Genomic DNA, 26,678 nt, shown 5'->3' on the forward strand with positions numbered 1-26,678 from the left:
CATCCTGGATGTCTAAGAATGCCAGGGAGTCCCCTTGATGGAGCGCAGCGACTACTGAGCAAACTGATTCCATTCTGAACCTCTGCACTTTTACAAAGTGATTGAGGGCTTTTAAGTCGAAGATTGGATGTACCCCTTCCTTTTTGGGAACCACAAACAGATTTGAGTAGAATCCCTGGAAGCGTTCCGAGTCCGGAACCACTACAATCACCCCACGATTCAGCAAATCCCTTATAGCCCCCAACAGGGCCTCCCGGCGAACTGGGGATATGGGTATGCTGGAGGGGAAGAATCTGTTTGGCGGCCAAGAGAGAAACTCTATCTTGTAGCTTGTGGAAATCAGATCGTAGACCCATTGGTCGGATAACAGAGGACCACCGGGCTGCAAACTCCCGAAGGCGACCCCCTACCCGAGACATGGACGAGGGCAAACCTTCATGTGGTAGCACTTTTGTTCACAGGCTTATTAGGCTTGCGGTTCCAGGGACGTTTTTGACCGTCCGTGGGTGTCCTGTCAGGCTGGGGACGTTTTGTCGAAGCTCCTGTTGGACGAAAAAGCTGCTTGTGAGCGGAAAAAGCAGGCCCTTGCCTACGGGATGGCTCCTTAGCTTTCCTGGCCTGTGGGAGCAGTGTACTCTTACCACCTGTGGCATTTTTAATAATGTCATCTAACGAGGCTCCAAAGAGCCAGTCGCCAAGGAAAGGAAGATCCATCAGAGCTTTTTTGGATGCCTGGTCAGCAGACCAGCATTTTAGCTATATTAGGCGCCTCAGCACCACAGCTGACACTGAAGCCCTGGATAACAGGGGGAGAGTATCCAGGGCTGCGTCACAGACGTACTTAAGGCCTTGCACTAGTTGGTCTGCTAGTTCCATGCAGACAGGGGAAGCCTGTTGCTCTCCCAATTCACGGTGCAAAAGTTTTGCCCACTCAGTCAGTGTCTGCGACACAAGTGCGGATGCCAGTACAGGTCGCACGGCTGACCCCACAACCGTAAACAAGGAACGAGCCACCGCCTTGGCCTTCCTGTCCATGGGATCCTTGAATGCAGGAGTCCCCTCAACCGGGATCATGGTTACTTTATTTAACCTGGATACTGGGGGGTCCGCGACAGGAGGAGCCGACCATTTCTTGAGAAGGCTTTCCTCAAAGGGGTAACGCACCGCCATATATTTGGGGACCGAAAAGGTCTGTTGCAGGCGACCCCATTCCTTGTATATGAACTTGTTAAAATAAGTCAGATACGGGAATACCTTAGGTGAACGTGCTGGCTTGCGGGACCCAAAAGGTACCGGTACATCAGCAGAGGGATCCGCTGGCTCCTGAATCTTCAGGGTATCATGAACAGCTGTGATAAGTGCTTTGTCGCGCCCGGAACCGGACGGGGACTCATCCTCACTGTCCGAACGGTCCTGGTCAGCGTCATCTGACAAGACAGAGCAGGGGTCACCAGCCTCAGCAGGACCCAAGTCTTGCGTCAGAGCTCTCCCCAGAGGAGGGGGGGGGGGAGCGCATTTTAGCACCTTTCTTCCCATGCACCGCATCCATCTTGGCAACGAACAAATTGAGGACCGCCGTCAGGGTGTCCATAGGGACCACGCCATCCGCATGTGATCCGGTTGCATGCAATTGCCTGGATTCAGGGAAAGAAACACCAGATTCTAAAGCCATGCTGACCCTACCCTGTCTTCCACCTGAAGGGGACTTAGGACAGTGACAGTCCCACCCTCCTTTCTGCCGCTGACTGAGGGGTTCTAACCCGCCGGACTCACTGCCCTGAGGAGTTCCACGCTGTTTACAGCAGTGCCTGTAGACCCCTAGTGCTCCCAGATGCAGAGGAACCAAAACTGTCGGTGGCAGTCCGTCAGAACAATCAGTGAATGATCAATGAGCAATCTGAAAAACGTGCTCAGACTACACAGAAGGCTGTCCAGCGCTCAGTAATGACAAAACAGGAAGCTGAGGGCACATGAAGCTGCTGCTAGAGCACAAAAACGTGGTCCGGCTTCAAGAAAATGGCCGCCAGTGTACTGAATAGGGAATCACTGGGAAAATGGCTGCTTGAAGCCCAGAAGCATGCTGTCCTTGGCCCACACTGAAAATGTCTGCCAGCCAGCACCATGAGAGACAGAGACAAACATGTGGTAGAGACACATCACTGCACCGACACACAGGCAAACCTCACAGGCACCTCCTGGGAGTTAAGCACTCAGGATCCAGGCACCCCCAGTCAGCCAGAACCCAGGTGAGAGCCCAGGGGCGCACACACCGCTCAGTACCCATGCACAACCCCCTCCCCCCCGTGAGGGGGGAAGGAGGGGAGATAGGGACAGGGGAGAGAAGAGAGGGCGGTGAGGGGGGTCTCCGAATCCCCCTCCCAGGGAATGCCTAGCTGCTCAACCCTGCCCAGACAGGGAGAGCTGTACTTACCAGTCCTGAAGAGCTGGGAGACATTCCATTGTAGACCAACTCCTGATCAGTACAGGGAAGGCTACTGGCCCAGCATACTAGGACGCAGACATCAGTAGCCTGGTCATATGTATGCCCCGGAGCATAAAAGCTCACTGACCACCTCTGGAGCTGAGGTATGTCGTGGCCTGCCGAGCCCTAGCTGCGACCTGCACACGCTCGATGGCCAGACTGGGGAGACTACAAGGATAAGTGAACCAGCCTGTCACCCAGCCGGCTGTTGATAGAAGATCACAGAATCATTCATCTTGCGCAAAAAGCAAAGCTTCTGCATAAAAAAACACGGACCTATGGGCCCGCAGGGTTCCTAGGTCTATCTCCTTCACTAGGCAAAATAAAACTGAGGCTGTTAGTGCAGAGTGTGGGGATTGTAGCCTGAGGGACTGCCCCCCTGGGCGGAACTAAGAGTTCTGAAGTGTTGTATTACAACGTTGCCTAGTATCTCCTAGTAATAGGGCTAACAACCCATTTTGTTACAGAGAGGAGCTGTGTCGGTCGGTGAATATAAGAGAAATTGTCATTTAAAACTGATCGCGGCTATAATGAATTGTCGGGTCTTGGCAATATAGATAAAACTCATTGAAAAAAAAGAGCATGGGATCCTCCCCCTCCCCAATCCATTACCAGGCCCTTCGCGTCTGATATGGAAATTAAAGGGAACCTTGCGCCAAATAAAAAAAATGGCATAGGAGTCCCCCCAAAATCCAGCACGCAACCTGGCCGGCCACAGGAAAAAAGAACCATACCAGGTCCCATGCCCTTAACATGGGGAGGGTGCTTTGGGGTAGCAGCCCCCCCAAAGCTCATTGCCCCCATATTGATGGGGACAAGGGCCTCATTCCCACAACTCTTGCCCAGTGGTTGTGGGGGTCTGCAGGCGGGGGGGACTTATCGGAATCTGGAAGCCCCCTTTAACAAGGGGACCCCCAGATTCCGGGCCTCCCCCATGTGAAATGGTCACAAAAAAGTGTCAAAATGTTAAAAACGACAAGACACAGCTTGGGGAAAAGTCCTTTATTAAAAAATAAAAATGTCCCACGATTTCCATTCGTCTTCTATCTCGCCGTGACAGACTCCTCTATGGGAGGCTCCCGCCATGTGGCACTTGTCCGCTGATGACAGTTCTTATATAACTGAGGACGGGGACAACCGGTGACGTACCTGGGTGACCCCGTCCCCTCTGGCGCCATGGGGACATCCCTATGGCTTCCCCATGGCGTCAGAGGAGGCGGGGTCACTGAGGTACATCACTGGATGGCCACGTCCTCAGTTATATGAGAACTGTCAAAGTCGATGAAGCATCACATGGAGGAGGATTGGTTGCAAATTTTCTTTTTTGGTCCATCATGCCGTGAAGAAGATGAATGGACATTATGTGACATTTTTATTTTTTAATAAAGGGCTTATCCCCAAGCAGTCTCTTGTCGTTTTTAACATTTTGACATTTTTGTGAAATGGTAAGGGTCCATTTGCACCCCAAAGCACCCTCCTGGCCTGGTATGGTTCAGGAGGGGGGTGCTCTCTCACCCCCCCCTCTTTTCCTGCGACCTGCTAGGTTGCATGCTCGGATAAGGGTCTGGTATGGATTTTGGGGGGACCCCTACACCATGTTTTAAAAAAATTTGGTGCAGAGTTCTCCTTAATTTCCATATCCATATAAAAATTAGGCCACTTTACAGGTATACTATAGACACCCCCAGGCACGATATTTAAAGGAATATTTCATTTTTATTGTTTCACTTTAAGCATTAAAAAAATCACTGCTCCCAAAAAAACTGCTCTTTTAAAAAAAAAATAAAAATGCATTGATACATGTCCTCTGTGGCAGGACCTGGGTCCCCAAACACTTTTTATGACAATAACTTGCATATAAGCCTTTAAAATAAGCACATTTGATTATTCATGTTCGTGTCCCATAGATTTTAATGGTGTCCGTGTGTTCTGCTGAATTTTTTGCCTGTTCTGGTGCGAACCAAACCGGGGGTTGTTCGGCTCATCCCTAGGTGTAGGTGGCTATCTTGCTACTGAAAAAAAAAGAATTAAAACTTGTTAATAAAAATACTTCCTTAACCGGATTTTACTTTTCTGTACTAACTTAGAACAAGCTGCCAATTTACAAATTGTGCACATCACTTGAAGGTGGGCCCTCAGTCTCACTTTCTCTGGTCAAGAGTGCCCAATTCCAGTACTGATCTGAAATATGTTTTTGTTTTTTTAATCTGTTTAAATGAAACTTGTGAAAAATCCCCTATGATTTAGAGCTTTGCACAAATCCATATAAAACACTGACACTCCATATCATAACCAAAGACTGCATTCTGCTTTACTAGCATCGCATCAGTGATTCTTTGAAATGTCAGACATTTCTTCAAATCAACATACTTTTATTTTCACATCAAATTTAACATCAAATCCAAAGAGATAAAGAACTCATCTCTGATTAAATGAACAAATATAATTTGGAATGACAGTCACTTTATTCATTATGCAAATATTTTGTATAAAACTTTGGAAAGTTTAACCAAAATGGTATTAGGAAATTGGAGAGGCAGAGTTTAGTATGCAGCACCTGTTTAAGAGCTTACATAAGGAGTAAAATTGTATACTAAAACCTAATCTGATGGAAATTGGAAATGATTAAAGTTAAACACAAAATCTTTTCTAATATTTATGTCACAGTGATATGCAATGGTTTCCTTTTGCATCATACACATCCCATATATTGTCATAGTTGTATAAGTGGTAGTGGTAAGGTTGAATAAAGACACCAGTCCAACCAGTGAGAGTGTGAGTGATTATCTCACTACCATTTCCCATATCCTTATATATTGCTTTTTTCAAGATGACCATCTAAATGTTTTTTGAAAATATCAAACTCTCCTCGCTGACATCACAGACTTGCAATTATATATCCTCTTAAGCATCTATTCTCTGGGGAGAATACATTTAATGATTCTAATGGCTCCTCATAACAGGTCCTTCAGTCCCCTTATCAGCATTTTTTGCCCTTCTCTGGACTATCTCCAGTTCTGGAACATCCTTCCTGAAGATCGGTGAGCAGAAATGACCAGCATATTTAAGAAATGGCTGAATCAGAGTCTTGCAAAGTGGCGAAATGATTGCCTTATCCCTTGATAAGATACTGCATGCTAATAGTTTGATAGCTTTATTTGCTTCAACTTGGAAATGCATGCTATTGCTGAGCCTGTGATCTACTAGAACCCCTAGATCCTTTTCCATCCTATATTCCCCTAGTGGTTCTCCCCCTAGTGAGTAGATCACATTCATATTTTTTATCCCCCAAATGCATTAATTTACATTTTTCATTATCTTAGGTATCATGTGGGTGTGAGTAAAATGCACCACCGTTGCATTATATTTCCTAAAGGGCAGTTTTTTATTTCATTAACCTGCCCTTTTATACTAAAATTTAGCCACCCAGGTTTAATTTTAGTCTTTTAGGCAACATTTACCGCAATTCTTTGTGTGTTATTAGTTTAAGCAGACTGTGATTGTCTATTGTTGTGACTTAGATGAAGATCAGATCACATTTTATGACCAATTTGTGCAGAAATCCATATCATTCCAAAAGGGTTCACATACTTTTTTTTGCAACTGTATAATAGCGAAGATGTCCAACTTATTTACTTAATAGTTATCGAAACAGCTAATGGGAAAGTTTAAAGGTGTGTTTGCTTATGATGTCACATTTTCTTGCTTTGGGGTTACTCACACGCAAAAGTTTCAGCCAAGGGTATGGCTGCTACACTCAAGGTCTTTACAGTCCCACGGTGCTAAAACACTATCTATGCAACATGAATTACAAAATTTAAATATAAAATAGCTATACAACACATACAGTGAAGAGAATTTACTAAGAATGGAGCTCTTTTTTTTAAAAAAAATTAATAAATGCACTTTTTTTGCAGGTAAAAAAATGTACATTTTTTTTTTGTCTACCTGTAAAGCAGTGCACCAGTCTGCTGCAGATCTTTCTGTGTATCTGTACAGGCAAGCAGATACACTGAAAGGAAATATCAGTGAACTACCGTGGCACTCCACAGTGAACTACAAGCCGCAAAAGGACACGGCCATGTGGGCTGAGAGCCGCATGGCTGTGCTGATTTAAAAAAGTGACAGCTAGTACAGGGAACTTCTCCCCACATTGCTGTCACAGGGAAGGGGGGGGGGGATTGGGCAGCAGCTACAGTGTTGGGAACATGTAAAGACGGGTGGAACATGTTCCCAAAGATGAACTTATCCTTTAGCTGAAGATAGAAGATGATTGGTTGCCCTGCACCACTGCTCCAGTTTCTGCTGCTTCAGTTATAGTAAATTCCCCCCACTGTATATCAGAATGTCCACCAAACATCTACTCCAAATACCATCCCTGTGCCACCCAGGTAATGTCAACACATAACCACTACTACTTGTATATCATGCATGCTGTAATAATACGGTAGTTAAAATGGTGTTGATGCACAAAAGTTTTTTGCTATACATTCCCATTCCTATACTGTAGTCCTGTTCACAGCATTCTGGGAAGTTTGAAATTGTGCAGTAGTGGAACTGGCCAAAGAATGGACATGAAAGGGTGCAGCACATGCTAAGCTAGTGATGGAGACCCAGGGTCATGCTAAGCAGAAAAGACCCTCTACTAGGAATATGATAATCAGGGGGCAAACTCCGCCAGGGACATTCTGAGCACATGAAGCCCTTTGCTAAGGACATGCTACACACTTCCAGGCATACTGAGCACTTTGCGGAAAAAGTAGTAAGGAAGTAAAGTATTGTGCTAGGGACATACTGAGCACAAAGGCCAAGGACATGAAAAGCAAACAGATAAATCTGCTAGGGAAATACTGACTTGATTGGACACTCACTCAGACATGCTATGCACATATTCTCTGAACAGCCACACTGGCAGCCCGTCCATAGAGGGTGCACGGCCGCCTCCCCTATCTATGCATCCGATCCCCTGATGTACATATCAGGGTACCGGACTATGGATTCCAATGTGGGGTGGATGGTTTTTTTTAAAGCGCTTGATTAGAGCCAGAGGCTCTACTAGGCTCCTATTCGATGCCTAGTGCTTTGGCGGAAGAGGAAACACATGACGGGGGAAGCTTGAGGAGTGGGGAATGGAGCTGATGCACTCCAAGAGAGGAAACCACAGCCTCGTCACACGAGTTGGTAAGTGCTGGACCGCCCACGTGGGGGGCTGCTGTCAGGACTGTGCCGCCTGGTGAGGGGGGGTGCTGCCTCAGTTCCGTGCGATCGGGGGGTTGCTTATTTGCCACCCTCTCAAAAGAAGAACTCACCAGCTGCTACTGATCAGCCATAACATTATGATCACCCAACTATTATTAAGTACCCTTTTTGGCCACCAAATCAGTCCTGGCCCATAGAGGCATGGGTTCCACTAGACCTGTGAAGGTATGCTGTGGTATCTGGCATTAAGTTGTCAGTAGCAGATCGTTTAGGTCCTGTAAGTCACACTGTCTCCACTGGCCTGCCTTCTTCCCATAGTGCATCCTGGCGCCACCTCTTTCCCAAGTAAGACACATGCACCTGGCCATTCACATGATGTAAAAGAAAACGTGATACATCAGACTATGCCACCTTCTTCCATTGTTCCGTGCTGCAGTTCTGATGCTTACAAGCCCATTGTAGGCACTTTTGGTTGTGGATATGGGTCAGCATGGGTGCTCTAACCAATCTGTGGCTATGCAGCCCATATGCAACAAACTGTGATGCACTGTGTGTTCTGAAACCTATCGGAACCAGCATTACCTTTTTCAGCAATTGGAGCTACAGTAATTCTTATATAGGATTGGGCTACATGGGCCAGCCTTCACTCCCCACATGCATCAGTGATCCTTCCCTGGACCACTTTTTGGTAGGTCCTGACCAATGAAGACATGAGCTGCGATTTTGGGGTTGCCCTGACCCAGTTGTCCAGACATGATAATTTGGCCCTTGTCAAAGTCACGCAAATCCTAATGCTTTCCCTTTTTTTTTTCCTATCAACACATCAACTTCAGGGACAACATGATCATTAGTTGCCTAATAAATTCCACCGCCTTATGTTTGCCACTGTAACTAAATAATTTTTATTTTACCCAAGTGATCATTAACAGTGTCATGGTTAATCTGTGTATATCCAGATAGGGACACTGGTTATCCTGTCAAAACAAGCAGAAGAAGTACTCTCACTATACAGGAGATAATATCTTCTGACATATCAAAGTATACTAATAACATTTAGAGCTCCTATTAAGTTTAGTTAGAGAATATTCAGTTATTCAATATGATGGTAATTAACCACTTTAGGTCTGCCCTATAGCAGTCTTACTTCTACAGGGCAGTACCTTGCGCTGCATTGGCATGCATGCACCCTTTAATTGAGAGGGACACTTGGCACCAGACTTGGCTGGCTAAGATGTCCTGGACTCACAATTAAACTAAGTGGAGGATTTGGCTTTTGAAGCAGAGGTCTGGAACAGACAAAAGAAACTCTCAAGGACCCTAGAAGAGGCACACTTTAATTGTTTCTTACATTCTAAGTCATTATGCTCCATATTATTATTATTATTTTTTTTTAACAAAGTCCATGTGGCGAAAACGTGGCAGGAAGCACCTGAATGCCTTATAAGGGCCCTAGGCAGAAGTGGCGGTAAAGTGTGCGACCAGTGGTGTGTTGCTACACCCAGTCATCCATATGAGTCTGATATCTAAGTGGTTGAGTTTAGTGCCAAGCTTGAAACATTTACACTGTAAAGTGAATACATTCCAAACACAGCCCCTGTTTTAACAATGATAATCAGAGATGCAGGATGACCTTGTCTTACCTGTCCACAACACTGGTCTTAAAATAGGGTCCAGGCTTCAGCCATCACGATAGGTAAACCCCTGATGGGATCTTCAGGTTCTGGATTTCATGGGGTGGACCACGGCCATGGACCTGTACAGCAACCTGTAGCTGACTACATGCTTTACACAAAGTGTGGGGGTGAGCGCCCATGCAGGATCCAGTGCCTTACATTACAGGCAACCCCCAAAAACATGGGGTCCGGTTACGGCTCCCAAGGTTTTACTGAGATTGCCTCAATCTGGATATACTGCTTCTATCATTGTATTAGACTTAGAAGATTTTTATTTAGATTATAACTCTACACCAAGGACATCAATAGCACTATTTAAACATAATGAGTTTGACATGTACCCCCCCTATGCATGTTCACTTCTTTCAGAGTGTATGAGCAATTCACTTTATTTTAGAGAGTAGAAGTGCATGTACATGTGCTTTATATGCATACAGATGCACCTTGACCCCCCAGAAAACAATATGCTGTGTACTAATGTCCATAACCTACATTTAGGCTCCATTCAGACCAGGTCGTTCATTTTTGCAGGAAGAATCGCTGCAATTTTGCCCACAAAATGGAAATGCTGTAAATTGCAGGATGCCCTTGCGATTCCCATTACTTTGAATGGCACCAAATCACGGCACAATTTTGTAGCTATTGTTGCCCGATGGTAAAATCCCGGTAAAATCACACAAACAGAATTCAAGTGATGTCCAAATGAAGTATAAGAACTTCTTTTGGGCGTCCCACAATTCTGTTTGCGCGATTTTACCGTGATGCGTCGGATGACAATTGTGGAAAAAACGCACTGCGATTTGGTGCTATTCAAAGAAACGGGGATCGCAAGGGCATTCTGCGATTTGCGGCATTTCCGAATCACGGGCAGAATCACAGCGATTCCGCCTGCAAAACGGAATGCTATGATGTGAATAAAGCCTTACTGTATATCCAATAACAGACAGGCTCTTAGTAAAGGAGTGGATGATAAAAAAAAGCAAAAAAATAAATAAAAAACCCACCTTCCTAATGAGAAATTCTTAAAACTGAAAATTTCCTATCAAATACTTACTCAAATTTTTCTTTCCTGATGGACACCATGGCAGCATACATATGGGTTAATCTCGCCTCCACTCCCACCCCCTTAGGACCCCACTCCCATAAATCTTTGCTCTGAGCCAGAGGCCGTGTTCTGAAACTAACCTCCTCAAGAAACTGGGGGGGTGGGGGGGCTACTGCTGTCAGAGTCCATCAGGAAGGGAAACGAATGCCCCATACATACGGTTGGACTTTCCAAAATGTGCGATCGGATTGTGTTATCGGAAATTCCGATCATGTGTGGACTCCATCTGACTTTTTCCGTCTGAATTTCCAACACACAAAGTTTGAAAGCTGGATCAAAAATTTTTCGACAACAAAATCTGATCATTTAAATGCCGATCGTGTGTAGATAAATCCAGCGCACAAAGTGCCACGCATGCTCAGAATAAATTTTGAGATGAAATCTATTGGCTACTGGCCCGTTTATAGTCCCGTCGTACATGAATACTTTGAGAACCACATGCAGCGAAGCTGTCCAAGGTGTAGACCCACGCCTGGTCAAGTGAGCAGACAATACCTCAAAAGGAGCCAAGCCCTTAGCTCTGTGAGCCTGTTGGATGGCCTAGACATTCCATGCCATAATCATCCTAGATGAGGCACGCTTCTCTGTCCTTTCTGGCAAAAAGATGAACAAGTATTCTGAAGCCTAAAGAAAGTTGTAGCTTTGTAGATATAACTTCACAATATTGGAGGGATTCCTAGAACTGAAGGAAGGCACTGCTGGGAGTCAACTCAGGATTCCCTGTCTACTAGACATGCACTTTAACCAACTAAGCCACAGCGCACCCTCTCCCACATCTGAAGGACGCAAGTTAAAACTCTAAGGTTGGCAGAACAGTTTCTTGGCTTCCATGAAAGACTCATGCACCCTTGGGAATAGAGGCAAGCATAAGGAACAGCACAGCTCGAACTGGAAAGAACATAAGAAAAGTTCTCCATGACCAGTGAATCAATTTCTAAGGCTTTCTATGCCGACAAGATGGCCAGGAAAAATGCAAACTTGACAGAGGCCTTTAACGGAGAACACTAAAACACTCCACTGCAATTCCTGAGGGGGAGTTGAGAACAAGAGGGAGACTCCATTTGAAAAACCTCTGCTTACTCCAAGGTCTGAGCCTAGCTACTCCTTTGAAGAATTGTTGGACAGGAAAAAATGCCTAGACCTGGATAGACCTGTGAAGGCCAATAAAGCTGACACTTGAACTCCGAGGGAGCTGACCAGTAGTGCCAGATCTGAATCCGACTGGAGGAATATTTAGAACTTCTAGGTCACTACATGATCTGCCAGCAGCAGACATGTATTTGAACCAACTTTGACCAGATTTTCCCATAAACTCTGTTTACGTTCATTATTCTAGAATTCAAGGGAGCAGAGATGACTCTGGAGAAGCAGCGGAGGACTTCCAATCTTGAGAACCAGGCCATCAGAAGCAACCGTGCGTATGGATGTAGAATTGCACCCAGTGACAAAAGGTCTGACCTGAGGAGAAGGTGCACTGGTTTCCGGAAGCTGAACTGTATTAGCAAGGGGAACCATGGCCTAATTGGCCAATAAGGCATCACTGCCACTACCTCCACAACCTCTGTTTGGAATCCTTGTAGAAACCAGAGGTTGACCAGGACTGAAGGAAAAGCACAGGTCCTATCGTATTTCCGATGATCCATCAGGGCACCTGTGCCTATAAACCTTCACATGTAGAGACAATTGTTGTTGTCCAATTGGAAAGAAAGTCTGCTAGAATATTTTGGACTCTGGAGACATAAGCCACTGAAATCTAGGCTCGATTCTTCTGAGCCCAAGACATAATTGGCTCTGCTTCCTGTAATAGAGAACTGTCTGCGAGTCCCCCCTTGTCTTTTAACGTAAGGGGCCGTTGTAGTGTTGACAAACCTAAGAGCACTACCGCTACCTTCATTAAATGGTGAAAGTCCTAAAGGGTGCAGAAGGCTGCTCGTAGCCTCAGAATGTTCAACACAATCTTGTGAAATTGACAGTCCCGCCTGCCTTGAGCTATCCCCAGCAGGCAACAATCCCACTCATTTCGTATTGCTATCATCGGACGTGACTGTGAACCAGGAAATGGGGCAATGGAATGACAAAAAAGACAGTTTCTCCATTGTAGCCACCAGGGGACTCAATCTCATGACTGAGGATATGTAGATGACCTGAATACTGCTTCCTGACTTCCACTGCTGGAGAAACCCCTTCTGGAAGGGCTACCTTCTCCAGCTTCCACTTGACCCTCGGAACAGTAGACACCATAATACCAATAATTTTGGACACTGAAAGGCAAGCAGGTGGGAAGAAGACAGGGCCAGGAGTATTCTGTTCCAGAACATCGGGATCCAGAGTTGAGGCAATGGTCCTCTTGATTATATTGAACTCCTGGCACACACAGGAGACTGTGTGGGCTCCAGGTGACTCTTTTCCGGATTCAGCTGCCAGCTGAATTTGAAAAGTATTGAAAAACCCTGAGCTCTGGGCTACAGCTGCTTTGTTTTGAGACAGTAGGAGAAGCACATCCACGTAACTATGCAGGTGTATGCTCCTTTTTTCGATAAAGACCATAACAACCAATAAGACCCTGAAAATACACAGGGTGATGTTGAAAGTTGGAATGGCTGCAGCTGGTCTTGACCTACAGCACACAGTGGAAGTTTTTTACAATGAGCACATGAAAGTAAGCATCTTAGGACTATTGGAAACAAGCCAATCACCTGACTGGACCCCTATCAATCAGGAATTTTTTTTCCACCTTGCTGGAAATTGTCTCAGATGTGCAAGGTCCAAAACTGGCCTCTGCAAGCTGTTCCTCTTCATGACCATAACGAGGGGTATAGGCTTCCTTTATCTTGGAGTGAGGTAAAATCCACTGAAATGAATCTGAGATAAGGAGGACTTCTGATGGGCCATGCATGTCCCAAAAAAGACCATTTTGACGTCCCAATAGTCTGAGGCCCAAACTCAGTAGCTTCTTGGATACCCGAGTTCAAGCTTTAGCATACTTCTGAGTGGAAATCTGGTCTCCACACCAGATTTTCCTAAAATCCTGGCCTGGTCTGTAAAAATGTGCGACCCTCGCATGCTCTGAACTTTGTTCTCTAAACTGTCATCTTCTAGCCTATCAGGCTCCGATCCTAAGGCAGGACCTCAACTTGCAAACTCTTGCCAAAGATGATGCTCCCTCAAAGGGAATGCTATATTACACCTGTTAGAGGTGGGATCAGCAACCCCAAGCCCCAGCCATAGCACTCACTTGCCGTAACCGACGAGAGCACCACTATGCAGAAGATGTCAATTGGAGCTTCACCATGGAAACCGACACCAGCTCCGGCTCCTGAAGTACAGAGTTTCTGAAAATGCTTTTGAATACTGCATCCACATTCTCCATCCACATTTTTATTCTTTTCAACATGGCCACAAGAGCCCAGGCAGACTTTGGGCTATTCACTGCATCTTCCAAGGAAAAGTGACATGTTTGCTCAGAAGGGAGGTATATCTCGCAACCTTGCTCCACTCATCCAAAATGATGTCTCCTAGTTCCGTTAGGAATGGGGAAAAATAGAACACTCTCTAAGGCTATATCTCCACTATTGCGACCCCAAAGTCACATGATTTAGAGTGCGATCCTAGTGGGAGAACTTGCTGCAATGGCTTGTTGAAATTTGCGTGTGGCTTATATCCCACTCTTTAATAAGGATGAGCTCAGGAGTTTTCACAAGCCGCATGTGCAGAGCCCGCCAGGAAGTCAGCACTGCACAGCGCTAATCACAAGCAGTGAGACATTTCACAATCTCTGCAGCCACACATCGTGACAATGTCTCACTACTTGTGATTACCGCATGTGCAGTGCCGACTTCCTGGTGAACTCTGCACTCTGCACCTCTCATCCTTACTCTTTAGGGGATTTTTGCACTACGCACCTCACCAGAGATTACATTTTCTGGGAATCACCACCTCTTTTCCCAGCCGCCTGGGTTTAGCATAGCTCACACAGAGACTTGCCCTCTGGGAGTCTTGCACCCCCAGCAGGCTCCCTCCTTGGAATGGCTGACATAGCGGTGGGTGCGTACAGGAGGATTCAATGTGCCTAAACTTAACTCTATTAATCCAGGATTATACTTCATAGAGAGAAAAGATTTGACATAGGGAGAAAAGATTCGACATAGGGAGAAAAGATTGCTGCTGGAATTGGGTAGGGGAATAAAAATAAAAATAACGATGATGATGAATGTTATTGGCTGATTGTAACCAAAGAGGAGGAGCGGTGAAATAGCTAGAACTAAGTATACACGTACAGCCAACTTACATTCACTTACGATTGCTAGCAGAGAGGGACACACACTGAATAATTTCAGAAGACAGTCAATCTTAGTTTTTTGTCTCTGACAAACAGACCAGCTATCATCAACGTGAATAATACCCCTCTCATTAACAATCAATATTTTGCCACTCTTAAACAAATGTCATTTGTGCAACTACTCCTCATATACATCATATCATATGTGCAACTACTCGTAGTACATTCACCATAATACATAAATAAAATTTATTTTACAACAATTCACACATTCATGTGATAACACCCCAGTGACAGCAGTTACTGCAACAACTATATTAAAAAAGTCCTTAAAAGTAATTTGAACTATTTCCGTAAAAAGTTCCTTTATAGCGCGATATGATTGGCACACACAGAACGATAACAGATCTTTTGTGTAAAAGAATGTAGCCACAACCTTCCACATGATCCTTTACCATCACCTTGATTATCCACACCCAATAAGTGATTGTAATGTGATTCAGCTTAACAGATTCTATTGACCACTTTATTGAGAAAGTAAGTCAATAATCGCCTCTACAGGGTTGTGCCTGGTCACATGCTTTTAGCCTGTAGATAGATTCAGCTTTTCTCCTCACAAACAGGTACAGTAATGCCTCGTACACACAATCAAACAATCCGGTGGAAAAGTCCGGCGGACTCAAGTCCGCCAGACAATCCCCCCGTGTGTAGGCTCCGGCTGACTTTTTTTTACCCAAAAGTCCGGCGGACTAAGAAAGTATTTTTGAACTCCAATCTGTCTGCCGGACTCGCATTTTGGCGGACAATAAGGCCGTGTGCATGCCAGTCCGCCGCACTTTTAAAATGAACAGACTTTTCCCGCCCGGAGAAAAGTCCGCTCAGTCACCTGGTATGGAATTAAAGGGGAACCCCTACGCTGAAAAATCGGCGTGGGGGTCCCCCCCAGGTCCATATCAGACCCTTATCCGAGGACGCTACCTGGCCAGGAAAGGGGGTGGGGACGAGCAAGCACCCCCCATCCTGAGCCGTACCAGGCCGTGTGCCCTCAACATGGGGGGGTGCCTTGGGGAAGGGGGGGGCTGTGCAATAAACTATTTTAACCCTTGTGTGTGTTTTTTTTACTTTTTTTTTTACAGGTGAATGGGTAGGGGTATATTGTACACCATACTCATTCACATAGGGTGGGGGGCCAGTATCCGGGGGCCCCCTTATTAAAGGGGGCTCCCGGATTCCAATAAGCCCCCCACCCACAGACCCCAACAACCAACGGCCAGGGTTGTCGGGAAGATGCCCTTGTCCTCATCAACATGGGGACAAGGTGCTTTGGGGGTGGGGGGGCCACGCGACCCCCCTTCCCCAAGGCACCCCCCCATGTTGAGGGCCTTGTACGGCTCAGGAGGGGGGGCACTCGCTCGTCCCCACCCTCTTTCCTGGCTGGCCGGGTAACGTGCTCGGATAAGGGTCTGATATGGACCTGGGGGGACCCCCACGCCGATTTTTCAGCATAGGGGTTCCCCTTTAAGTTCATACCAGGTGACGGGGCCAGCGACGCCTCCTTCGCTGGCCCCGGCTACCTGGAGACACGCTCAAAATGAGCGGACTTTCCTCCACGTGTGTAGGCGAGTCCGTTCATTTCAAAAGTACGGCGGATAGTCCGGCGTACGCCATATTAGTCCGCTGAAAAAGTGCCGTGTGTAGGCAAGTAGCTCGTTCGGAAAGTCCTGCGGAAAGTCCGCCAGACTAAGTCCGCCAGATAGTCTGCTACATGTGTATGCGGCATTAGTGTGATATATAAAAGACAGATGGAGAGCTTCCATAGCGTAATTAAATTTTTACTTGTACAAGTGCCTTTCTCCCGGCACTGGGGATGCTGGCGTTATTCTATGGTGAGCAGCAATACAGAAGGTATCCACACTATCCACTGCAGTAGGCGTATGTTCCACACACTTGTGCCGTTAGCCAGAAGGACCAGATGTCCGGGGGGGGGGGCGCTACCCCAAAGCACCCTCCCAATGTTGAGGGCATGTGGCCTGGTATGGTTCAGGAGGTGGGGTGCTCTCTCACCCCCTCTTTTCCTGAGCCCTGCCAGGTTGCGTGCTTGAATAGGGGTCTAGTATGGATTTTTGGGGGGACCTCCCCACGCATTTTTTTTTATTTTGGTTCAGGGTTCCCCTGTGGGGAAATTCCATGCCATTTTTATCAACAAACTTTTATGTGTATTGTTGGACCGACAATTCATTATAGCCGCAAATAGTTTTAAATTACTTTTTTTTCCTTTAGAAATTTAATTTTGCTGTCAGATTGTTCTAAACACGGGAAACATGCGCCCCTTTACAGGTATACTATAGACACCCCCCAGGTACAAAATTTAAAGGCATATTACACTTTTATTGTTTCACTTTAAGCATTATTCAAATCACTCATCCTGAAAAAACAAATGTTTTTAAAACTTTTTTTTGCATTTATACATGTCCCCTGGGGCAGGACCCAGGTCCCCAAACACTTTTTAGGACAATACCATGCATATAAGCCTTTAAAATTAGTACTTTTGAAGGGTGTTCCGGGGTTTTCGAATTTACCGCAAACACCCAAAATCGTTCACTGTTCGGCGAACTGGCGAACAGCCAATGTTTGAGTAGAACTCATGTTCGACTTGAACATGAAGCCCATCCCTACTGTGGACATATTTGTTGCTGGCCCCCTTACAGTGCCAAGGGAACGTCTGCCTCTTCTTGTTGCCCTCCCAGACATTATTGGGAGGGAGGGGGCAGTAAGCAAATGTAAAGAAGAAGTTGAAATCTGTACGTAGATGCATTTTAATCAATGAAAAGAGGTGTATGTTTGGTGCACTTTAATTTGAGTACTCACACTACAACAGTCCCTGACAAAAGTCTTGTCGCATCTCTATTTTGTAGAAACTCCTGCTATTAACTTGACTTTTAATTAATTAATTGGTGTTAGAAATGGCTCATATGAAAATCTAAAGCCCTCCCAAATGATGTTTAATGCATTGAAATAAATTAGTTTCACTGAAAAAAGATTTATCATTTAATCAAGACAGACAGGTCAAATTTTGGCAAGACAAAAGTTTTGTCGCCTATACAGAAATTGAACAACTTTACTGAAAATTCAAAAATATGTCAGCAAATTAAGTATTGGTGCTGTGAGATCCAAATTTAATATCTTGTATGACTTCCATGAGCTTGAAGGACAGCATCCATGCGGTTTGGAGAGGATTCATACCATTTATTGATGAAGTCATCAGGAATAGCAAAGAAAACAGTCATGCCTCCCAGAGTTCATCAATATTCTTTGGTTTCGTCTTCCAGTAATGCCTCGTACACACAATCAAACAATCCGGTGGAAAAGTCCGGCGGACAATCCCCCCGTGTGTAGGCTCCGGCGTACTTTTTTTTACCCCAAAGTCCGGCTGACTAAGAAAGTATTTTTGCACTCCAATCTGTCTGCCGGACTCGCATTTTGGCAGACAATCCGGCCGTGTGTGTGCCAGTCCGCCGTACTTTTGAAATGAACGGACTTTTCCCGCCCGGAGAAAAGTCCGCTCATTTTGAGCGCGTCTCCAGGTAGCCAGGGCCATCGAAGGAGGCGTCGCTGGCCCCGTCACCTGGTATGGAATTAAAGGGGGACCCCTACGCTGAAAAATCGGTGTGGGGGTCCCCCCCAGGTCCATATCAGACTCTTATCCGAGGATGCTACCCGGCCTGTCAGGAAAGGGGGTGGGGACGAGCAAGCACCCCCCCTCCTGAGCCGTACCAGGCCGCTTGCCCTCAACATGGGGGGGTGCCTTGGAGAAGGGGGGGGCCTGTGCAATAAACTATTTTAACCCTTGTGTGTTTCTTTTTACTTTTTTTTTTTTACAGGTGAATGGGTAGGAGTAAGATTTATCATTTAATCAAGACAGACAGGTCAAATTTTGGCAAGACAAAAGTTTTGTCGCCTATACAGAAATTGAACAACTTTACTGAAAATCCAAAAATATGTCAGCAAATTAAGTATTGGTGCTGTGAGATCCAAATTTAATATCTTGTATGAATTCCATGAACTTGAAGGACAGCATCCATGTGGTTTGGCGAGGATTCATACAATTTATTGATGAAGTCATCAGGAATAGCAAAGAAAACAGTCATGCCTCCCAGAGTTCATCAATATTCTTTGGTTTCGTCTTCCATGCTTCATCTTTCATCCTACACCACATATGCTCAATGATGTTCATGTCTGGTGACTGGGCTGGCCAATCCTGGAGCATCTTGATCTTCTTTGCCTTAAGGGACTTTGATGGGGAGATGGAAGTATGCGATGGAGCACCATCCTGCTGCAAAATTTGGCCTTTTTTATGGTTGGGAATATAAGAGGTAGCTAAGATTTCTTGGTATTTTTGACTATTGATGTTGCCTTCCACCCTGCAGATCCCTCGCACACCCCCATACTGGATGTAACCCCAGACCATGATTTTGCCTTCACCAAACTTCACTGTTTTCTGGGTAAATCTCGGGCTCCATGCGGGTTCCAGTAGGTCTCCTGCAATATTTTTCGGCGACTGTGGTGTAATTCAACAGAAGATTCATCTGAAAAATCCACCTTCTGCCACTTTTCCAGAGTCCATCCTTTTAGCAGGCTGTGGCCCTTGGCAAATGCCACACGGTTTTTCAATTGGCTTTTGTTTAGTGCTGGCTTATGGGCACTGATTCAACCATGGAAGCCATTTTGAGACAGAATCCGACAAACTGTTCTGGTTGACACAGGGACTTCAGGTGACCAGATCTCGTGGAGCTCTGCTGCAATGGAAAATGGGCTGGCCTTGGAATTTCGAGTCAACAAACAGTCCTCTCGAGCAGTTGTCTTGCAGGGTCATCCTGACCTGGCCTTGTCCAAAACTTCTCCAGTGTCTTCAAATCTTTTTTTTATCCTCTGAACTTGACGCTGAGATTGAAGGTGTCTGCCACATCAGTGGATCTGGTCTTCAGCCTCTTGATAATCAACACTTTAGTCTCTGGGTGAATCTTAGGCATGTTTGCAGAGGTCTAGTTGCAGTTGAGAAGGTCTAGTGTACTGGTGTTCTTTTTATACAAACCTGAGACCTAATTGATCCATTATTAGTCACAGGTGAAGCTCATATAACAAGGCGACAACACTTATGTCTTGGCAAAAATTGACTCAATGGGCTTTACCAAGCTGTGAATATTAGAATACTTTTTGTCAGTTTCGTTTTGCACTGAAACATTATTACAAAATCTGTTGGGATTAAAATGACCCATTTCTTGTAACAAAATCTTGATTAGAAAATATATTTTAGCGGCACTTCAGGTCAATTTTTACACAAGCGACAAGACTTTTGTCAGGGACTGTAGACACACTCCACGAATACACTATAATATACTGCAATATAATGCGCCAAATTTACAGTGACAAACAGAACTATATGGTGTTAAACTGTCAGTAATGCACATAGAACTATATGGCGTTAAACTGGCAGTAACGCACACAGAAGTAAATGGCGTTAAACTGGCAGTAACTCATCAAAACTATATGGCATTAAACTGGCAGTAATGCACACAAAACTATATGGCATTAAACTGGCAGTAATGCATACAGAACTATATGGCATTAAACTGGTATTAATGCACAAAACTATACGGCGTTAAATTGGTAGTAATGCACATAGAACTATATGGCGTTAAACTGGCAGTAACACACACAAAACTATATGGTATTAAACTGGCAGTAACACACACAGAAGTAAATTGTGTTAAACTGGCAGTAATGCAATCAACCGTCACTACACTGACGCAATCTGAACTGTCCCTAATCTATCTATACTCTAATGTAAAGATTACACGGTCTCACTACACTACACTGAAACAATATGAGCTGTACCTACTCTACACTAATGTATCTGTGAATGACACAGTTTCACTACACTACTGTGAAACTATCTGAGCTGTCCCTACTCTAGCTGCACACTATGCAAAGCTGAATGATGGTCCTCCTCACTACACCAACACTATCCCTAGACTGACACTAAACTAAATTCTACACTGAAAATTGAAGCAAAATAGCACAGTATAGCACACTAACTAATAGCACTGAACAGAGCCCTGTTATATCTCTCTCCACGCAAAAATCACACTGAAAATGTCTGCCATTGAAAGAATACTTTTATACTGTAGGGCGGGAATGAGCCACGATTGGATAAAGTCATGATGACAGTGTCCAATCATGACTGACAGTGCTCTGTGTCCTGACTGGCTGAAGCTTTCACTGCTTCAGCCAATCAGGGCTTGCAATGGACTGTTCAGCACCGCAGTGCATTGTGGTTGGTTCGGGGGGGGGGGGGGGGGCGAACCTGTTTGTTCGGATGTTCACCGAACGACGAATGTTCAGCCCAAACTTATGCTCGAGCTGAACCGTTCACCCATCCCTAGCCAACAGTTTACGCAGCACTTTACAATATAAAAAGGGAGACAATACAGTTACAATACAATAAAATACAAGAGCAGAGGGCTCTGCTCAGAAGAGCTTACAATCTAATAGGGTGGGGCAGGTGGTACAAAAGGTTGTACCTTGTTTGACTGGGCTGAATAATCACCAATAATTCAGATCAGGTCCTTTTGATCCCTATCCACATTTTCCACAAGTAGGTTATTTTGTTTCTTGCTTTTTGCCCTGTAGTATGCGCATTCAAGGACCTTATCTAGGTACCCCTTGCTTCAAATCTATTCCAGAGCAGTTCCTTCTTGCACTGATAAACTGCCCCAATAAAATTCCCTTCTTCGGGGAGGTTGGCTGGCAACTCTCTCAATGAAGAAACGTGTTTGCAAATGTTGGTGTTCAAAAGATTTTTTATCTATCACAACTGTTTTCCTGGATGAAACTTGTAAAAACATCCCTATCTGGTTATCATTGACTGTTCACACAAAATCCCTGAACCTCTCTTGGACCCCTGCCACAGGATGAATAGGTCATCAATGAAATGGACCCATGTGGGATGTGTAATAGCTTATTATTTTGCCTTCCTTCCATCCAAAGAATAGATTTTACATAGTTTCATTGTACAGGAAATAGTTGTGTTTCAACACAAAATCAAGAGCCTTGAGCACAAAGTCCAAATGTCCCTAAAAATGTACTCTCTTCCCCAAAAAGTATCTACATGTTGATAAGTCCAATCATGGCTTCTATTCATGTATAACGCTCTCCAGAGTCGGCTATATACGATGGAAGACATGGGATGGGAGGAGGGACACTGATGTTCCCTGTAAGGTTCCCATTTCCAGAGACGAATGAATCGCCCCAGAGACAACTCTGTTTTTTTTTATCATTATCAGTGTGTAGGAGATGGGGATGATAGGGTTTCTTGTTTAGGAGGAATTGATTTTCATATTTAGATTTTATTGTCAAACATTAATTGGATTTTCTGGGCATAGAGAAGAGAGATAGTTAAAAACTTACTAGTATTATGCGTACAAGGCCATATAGTAACAAGAAGGACAGCAAAAAAACAAACAAACACAACCTGCAGTTAAAAATAGAGGCCTTTTAACCACTGGGCACTTAAACCCCCCTCCTGCACAGACCAAATTTCAGCTTTCGGTGCTCTCACACTTTGAATGACAATTACTCAGTCATGCAACACTGTACCCAAATGAATTTTTTGTCCTTTTTTTTTACCATAAATAGAGCTTTTTTTTTTGGTGGTATTTGATCACCTCAGGGTTTTTTATTTTTTGCGCTATAAATGAAAAAAGAGCGAAAATTTTGAAAAAACAAAAAGCATTTTCTTTGTTTCTGTGATAAAATTTTGCAAATGATTAATTTTTCTTCATACATTTTGGCCACAATTTATACTGCTACATATCTTTGGTAAAAATAACCCAAATTAGTGGATATTATTTGGTCTTTGTGAAAGTTAGAGAGCCTACAAGCTGTGGTGCAAAGCATACAAAATTGATCACATCTGATGTACTGATGATGATCACATTTCTTGCGACCCGAACAAGCCAGGAAAGTAGAAATACCCCCCAAATGACCCCTTTTTTGAAAGTAGACATTCCAATGTATTTAGTAAGCGGCATGGTGAGTTTTTTGATGTTGTCATTTTTTCCCACAATTCTTTGCAAAATTAAGATTTTTTATTTTTTATTTTTTCCACAAAATTGTAATTTTAATAGGTTATTTCTCTCACTTGGCATGTGTATACCACAAATAATGCCCCACAATCAATTCTGCTACTCCTCCTGAGTATTACGATCAGACATGTGTGGGACTTTTCCACAGCCTGGCCACTTAGAGAGGCCCAACATGCAGGGAGCGCCATCACGTGTTCTAGGAGCATAAATTACACATCTAACTTGTTGACTACCTATTACACTTTTGAAGGCCCTGGAGCACCAGGACAATGACACGTAACACCGATGTGGCACTGACAGGTGGCACTGATACGTGGCACTGATGACAGATGGCACTTATACATGGCACTAATACGTGGCACTGATGACACATGGCACTAATGCCACGTGGCACTAATACGTGGCATTGATGACACGTGACACTGATGACAGATGGAACTGATACCTGGCACTGATAACAGATGGCACGTGACACTGACAGGTGGCACTGATGACAGATGGCCCTAATATGTGGCACTGAGGACACGTGACACTGATATGGCACTGATGACAGTTGGCACTATGTGGCACTGATGACACGTGGTACTGATGTGGCACTGATGACATATGGCACTATGTGGCACTGATGACACATGGCACTGACAGGTGGCACTTATACGTGGCACTGGGGACAGATGGCACTGACGATGGGTAGCACTGGGGACAGATGGCATTGACGACAGGCGGCAATGGGGACAGATGGCACTGGGGACAGATGGCACTGACAGGTGGCAGTGGGGGCAGATGGCACTGACAGGTGGCAGTGTGGGCAGATGGCAGTGGGGGCAGGTGGCAGTGGGGACAGATGGGCACTTTATTTTTGTTTTGTTTTTTATTATTTGTTTTCACTAACCGCTGCACCTCTGCAGCGGTTCATCTCTCCCTCCTCACATGCTGTCTGTGTGAGGAGGGAGAGCCGGCGATGAGAGATGATCTCATATGTTTACATATGAGATCATCTCCCATTGGACACGCTGATCGCGCTGTAAACGGCCGCTGTGATTGGCCGTTTACAGCGATCTGTGACTGGCTGTGTCCGAGGGACAAGGCCAGCACAGAACTTCCCCGATGCATGCCCGTAGCGGCGCACAGAGGGGAAGTAAATAGGAGGACATCCAGGGACGCCCTCCCAACAGATAGCGTCCGCGCTGTAGCCCTCTTTTGGCTATAGCGCGGGCGCAAAGTGGTTAAACTGTTTATCTAGAATGTGAAAGTAATCTAGTAAGGTCAAAAATAATGCATTTTCTCACATATAACTGGGAGAGAAAACTAACTGGAGGCTTGGATGACAAAGAAATGTTAAATCTAAAATCAGGTTTCTGCAACAAATGAAGTGAAATGACTAGACAAGACCTATATAGTCATCCAGTTAGGGCTAATACATACTCTTGAACGCAACAACAAACAATAATTCACTAAGAAGACAAAACAAAACAGGAATAGGAGGGTGACTCACCCTCCAGAACACAGGTCTAGGGAAATGGAGTATTAACATGGAAGGCATAAAAGCCACATAATGCAGGCAGTAATAAATATAAATATTTAGTCAGATTTGCTTTAGAGCACCACTCTACATATATGAAAAGAAGCTATTTGGTGGGGGTGTAGTTTTCCATTTCAACAAAGTTTTTCTCTGCAGAGGTCATGTTTAACTGTGGTGATGGTTGATGGCGAAGAGACTATAAATAGCTGAATAGCAACAGATGGGGGTCTTTAGCCCACACTGCCCCATGATGTTGAAGAAATAATTTGACCCCAGAACTTGGAAATCGAGGGGCAATGCCAGAAGTGATGCATTAGTGAAGGTTTATCAGATCCGTATTGTAGGCATGTAGAAAGTTGCGAGGAAGATTTTGAGTGACTACATGGGATAAAGGCCTTAAGCATCAATTTGAATTGAATTCCCTCCAGGTTTTACAGATCATGAGTTTGCGTAATTTCATTTACCCCTTTAAAAGCTTATCCCCAAATTACTTTTCCAGGAGATCCTTATGCCAAGATGCAAAGATTGACTCAGTAGTATCAGTAGTAGCAGAGGTGAAGTCAGAGTGCAGGTGGCTGTATACATCAGAAATTGAATAGGTGCACTGCTGTATTAAAAGATCAATCAGAAACAGGCAAGATCTTTTATAAGCAGGACAACAGGACAACAGGGTTTGACATGGGCTACTACCTGCTAATAAAACCGGATGCTCCGAATGAAGTTGAAACTCCAACATCAGGTCATGAATGGTTCTAGGTAGCTGGAAGTCTAGATGAAATAGGGATGTCATTCATGTCAATCTGTTGGTTTTCCATAAGCCGTAAGCCTTATGATCCATGCTCTGGGAAAAACACGGAATTCCCATGTATGGGTAGATGTTTAAAAACGTAAAAGGATAATTTTGGCTTTTTTTTAAATCTCCCGCCATGCAATAATAGTGTCTCAAAGCAAAACGTTGTGCTGAAGAGTCTTTGGGAGGGATTGTAGATTTATCCTCTAGACCTTTCTTGAGGATAGTCTTCAACTCTTGTTTTGTTGGATCTTCCCCCAGTATACTATAGTTGTCCAAATTTTGTATTTCAATGTTTTTATTGAAAGAAGCCAGCAATAACAAAAGTAGCAGATAAACATAGTTCAATTCTTGAATTATCACTATGTCAGATACATAAATACAGAAAATATGAATGAACCAAAATAACATGAATATAAAGGGAACAAACAATCATGGGATGTTCTCGGATAAATCTGTTAAGATTAGGAAGTCTAAGTTCTTGTACACACAGTTTGACATTCCGACCACAAAATCCATCATATTTTTTCCGACGGATTTTGTCCGAAACTGGTGTTGCATACACACGGTCGGACAAAGTTGTCGGAAAATCTCTACAAACGATCAGACTTTGTCCGAGCGGATCATGTTGTCGGAAAATTTTATATCCAGCTCCCAAACTTTGTTGGTCGGACATTCCAATGGAAAAAGTTAGATGGAGCCCACACACAGTCGGATTATCCGACAGCACGGTCCGATCGGACATTTTCTGTCGGTATGTCCAACTGTGTGTACAAGGGCTAACAGACAATATCAGGGAGTAATAAACATATACCTTATCTACCAAAGAACTATTCTAATCAGTAGTCAGAATTGTAACAATGCGCAATAGAGTACAGGAACCTGAGTTTAGTATGGAAAGAGAAAAGGGGAGGAGGTGGGGGTGGAAGGGGAATAGTGGATAAGATGATAAGGGGGAACAAGGAATCCTCATACCAATTCCTGAGAATATCTGCAAAGTCAAAACTTAATAAAGCTCTAAAGGTAACCCAACATATATTTGATGTTGGGTTTCCCCCGCTGCCCCCACCCCAAAGCACCTTGTCCCCATGTTGATGAGGACAAGGGCCTCTTCCCGACAACCCTGGCCGTTGATTGTCGGGGTCTGCGGGTGGGGGGCTTATCAGAATCTGGGAGCCCCCTTTAATAAGGGGGCCCCCAGATTCCGGCCCCCTACCCCATGTGAATGAATATGGGGTACATAGTACCCCTACCCATTCAACTGGCCCTGCCGTCCGGGGGTCTTCTTCCGACTTCGGGGGTCTTGTCCCGCTCTTCGGGGGTCTTGTCCCGCTCTTCTGTTCTTCTTGCCGGGCCTCCGCTTTCTTCTTCCAGCTCTTTTACTAGCATTGGCCCGGTCTTGTGTAGCTGTCGCCACCGCCTTCTGCTTCTTCTGATCCTGCTTCTTCTTCTTCTTTTGTGTCCGCCGGAGCCCACACACGGGT

General features: G+C 44.8%; 1 protein-coding gene across 2 annotated transcripts in view; it reads right to left on the reverse strand.

Annotated features, from left to right (window-relative positions):
- Positions 1-26,678, reverse strand: part of MEI4 (meiotic double-stranded break formation protein 4) — a 298,878-nt gene that overhangs the window by 75,618 nt on the left and 196,582 nt on the right. The window contains exon 2 of one of the 2 annotated variants that reach the window (XR_013276747.1): positions 4,407-4,494. The exons of the other annotated variant lie outside the window; for it this stretch is intronic. The gene's annotated coding sequence lies outside the window, so the exon portion shown is untranslated. Of the gene's footprint in view, positions 1-4,406; positions 4,495-26,678 lie in introns of those variants that run through there. 2 annotated transcript variants of the gene reach the window in all.

This window comes from Lithobates pipiens, unplaced genomic scaffold, assembly GCF_037356315.1.
Source record: "Lithobates pipiens isolate NorthernLeopardFrog02 unplaced genomic scaffold, aLitPip1_a1.2 Scaffold_18, whole genome shotgun sequence".
Lineage (NCBI taxonomy): Eukaryota > Metazoa > Chordata > Amphibia > Anura > Ranidae > Lithobates > Lithobates pipiens.